Below are 3644 nucleotides of genomic sequence, written 5' to 3' on the forward strand. Positions count from 1 at the left end.
AATTTTAATCATCAATCTTTTGTGATAATTGTGAAATTTTTTATTTTAAAATTGGAGAAATTAAAATTTTAATTTACAAAAATTCAAACTATTATTAATATTAAATAGAGTAATCATAATGATTAATATTTTGGTTTCAAAACCAAAATTCAAAATTTATAACAATTCGGTTACAAAATATTAATTGCCAAACAATTTTAAGTATACATTAAATACAAATAATTGCAAATGAATTACTTTAATTTCATGTCAATTAACACTATAAAATAACAAATTAAATTTATTTAATTTCAATAAAATTAAATTGATCAAGATTCAAAAAGACATAATTTTGTCAATAATTTATAAATATTTGTATATACTATATATATTTATCAATATTCAAAGTAGAAAATTAAATACAAATATTGTTTGTTCTGTCACTCGATCATTTTACTTATCGATATTTGTGGTAATTGTTAATTTTTTTTACTTTAAATCAGATATATTAGAATTTTAATAATTTACAAACATTAAAACTATTATTAATATTAATTGAGTAATCATAATCATTAATATTTTGATTTCTAAACCGAAATCTAAAATTTATAACAATTCAGTTACAAACTATTAAATTGTTAAACAATTACAAGTATACGTCAAATACAAATAATTGTAAATGAATTACTTTAATTTCATATCAATTAAAACTATAAAACAACAAATTAAATATAATTAGTTTCAGTAAAATAAAACTAACCAAAATTCAAAGAGAAATGACTTTGTCCATCATTTCTAAATATTTATATATTATATATATTAACCAATATTCAAAGTAAAAAATCAAATACAAATATTATTTTTTTCTCTCACTATCATTTTAATAATCGATCTTTGTGGTAATTTTGATTTTTTTTAACTTTAAATCGGATATATTATAATTTTAATTTAAAAACATTATTTCTTAAATTAATATTAATTGAGTAATCATAATCATTAACATTTTGGTTTCAAAATTGAAATTCTAAAATTTATAAAAATTTGGTTACAAAATATTAATTGTCAAACAATTATAAGTATACATCAAATACAAATAATTGCAAATAAATTACTTTAATTTCATGTCAATTAACATTATAAAACAACAAATTAAATTCAATTAGTTTCAGTAAAATAAAACTGACTAAAATTAAAAGAGACACGACTTTGTCCATTATTTCTAAATATTTATATATTATATATATTTACCAATATTCAAAGTAAAAAAGTCAAATAAAAATATTTAAATATATATAATAGATGAAATTAAAGTAATTTATTTGCAATTATTTGTATACCTATAATTGTTTGACGGTTAATAGTTTGTAACCAAAATGTTAATGATTATGATTCATTTGTCAATATTAATAATAGTTTGAATGTTTGTAAATTAAAATTCTAATAAATCCGATTTAAAATAAAAAAATTCACAATTACCACAAAGATCGATTTAACATTTGAAAAATTTCTACAATACATTCAGATTTGTGTTCTGAAATTTAAAATGATCTAATTTACTCAATTCAATTCAATGTCAGACATCTTTTACACATGCTTAAAATTATTTGAGTCAAACTTTTTCAACTGCATTTTGTAAGCTACTCAACATATACTACATTGAAATAAAACTAAGAATATGAGACACACAAAGCAAAGTGACACTTAAAAACAACTAAAGGAAAAGAGTTTAGAAGAGAGATAGAAAAAATATTGATGTATAAATATACCTTGTGATAACATTGAAAAACACTAATTCCTTGAAGTTTTCCTGTACCATTTTGCTCTGGGTATGATGGGTAGCGAAGTTTGCCGGCCGGTCCCATCCCAACTTGGATTTCCTGGATAGTCGCAGTGATAGAATTTCATGTAAGAAACTATACATAACATTAAGTCACTATGAGCCAAATTGATTTCAAAGATTGTATAGAATATAATTGAATTTATGACAACAAAATTAGAAAAAGACAAAGAGAATAATTTTTTTTGTTGCAATGAACCAACCTATACCTCTTTCAGTGTATCTTTGGAGTAGATACGGCAATTTCGAAGAACAAGATGATTTTGTGAGGATGGCGAATGACTGAGAAGTCATTAAAAAAATTAGGGATTACTGGGACGTCATTAAAAAAATTAGGAATTAGAGGAATTAAAAGAGGAAAAAATTATTTAGAAACTAAGTAGAAAAAAATGAGGTGAACATGACACCAAAATTAGAAATAGACAAAGAGAAGAATTTTTTTTGTTGCAATGAACCAACATATACCTCTTTCAGTGTATCTTTGACCAACCTATACCTCTTTCAGTGTATCTTTGGAGTAGAGTCGGCAATTTCGAAGAAGAAGATGATTTTGCGAGGATGGCGAATGACTGGGAAGTCATTAAAAAAATTAGGGATTAGAGGAATTAAAAGAGGAAAAAATTATTTAGAAACTAAGTAGAAAAAAATGAGGTGAACATGACACCAAAATTAGAAATAGACAAAGAGAAGAATTTTTGTTGTTGCAACGAACCAACCTATACCTCTTTCAGTGTACCTTTGGAGTAGAGTCGGCAATTTCGAAGAAGAAGATGATTTTGCGAGGATGGCAAATGAGTGGGACGTACACAAGAGGGAAGAATAAATTGTTGGAGGAAGTCATTAAAAAAATTAGGGATTAGAGGGATTAAAAGAGGAAAAAAACTATTTAGAAACTAATTAGAAAAAATGAGGCGAAACATAAAAATACAAGAGAACTCTCTAAGGCGTACACATAAGTTTTTTTGTTGAGGTGGGATATATTTGCACATGTGGAAGAAATACTATGAGGTGACATGAGAGTTGACATGGGAGTCTGTTTTAAATATGGGAGTCTATTTTAAATATATACTATGAGGTGGCATGAGAGTTGACATGAGAGTCTGTTTTTTAATTAAATTCAATTAGTTTCAGTAAAATAAAACTGACTAAAATTAAAAGAGACATGACTTTGTCCATCATTTCTAAATATTTATATATTATATATATTTACCAATATTCAAAGTAAAAAGTCAAATAAAAATATTTAAATATATATAATAGATGAAATTAAAGTAATTTATTTGCAATTATTTGTATACCTATAATTGTTTGACGGTTAATAGTTTGTAACCAAAATGTTAATGATTATGATTCATTTGTCAATATTAATAATAGTTTGAATGTTTGTAAATTAAAATTCTAATAAATCCGATTTAAAATAAAAAAATTCACAATTACCACAAAGATCGATTTAACATTTGAAAAATTTCTACAATACATTCAGATTTGTGTTCTGAAATTTAAAATGATCTAATTTACTCAATTCAATTCAATATCAGACATCTTTTACACATGCTTAAAATTATTTGAGTCAAACTTTTTCAACTGCATTTTGTAAGCTACTCAACAAATACTACATTGAAGTAAAACTAAGAATATGAGACACACAAAGCAAAGTGACACTTAAAAACAACTAAAGAAGGAAAAGAATTTAGAAGAGAGATGGAAAAAATATTGATGTATAAATATACCTTGTGATAACATTGAAAAACACTAATTCCTTGAATTTTTCATGTACCATTTTGCTATGGGTATCACGGGTAGCGAAATTTGTCGGCTGGTCCCATCC

The sequence above is a fragment of the Cicer arietinum genome, chromosome 6 (assembly GCF_000331145.2).
Source record: "Cicer arietinum cultivar CDC Frontier isolate Library 1 chromosome 6, Cicar.CDCFrontier_v2.0, whole genome shotgun sequence".
NCBI lineage: Eukaryota > Viridiplantae > Streptophyta > Magnoliopsida > Fabales > Fabaceae > Cicer > Cicer arietinum.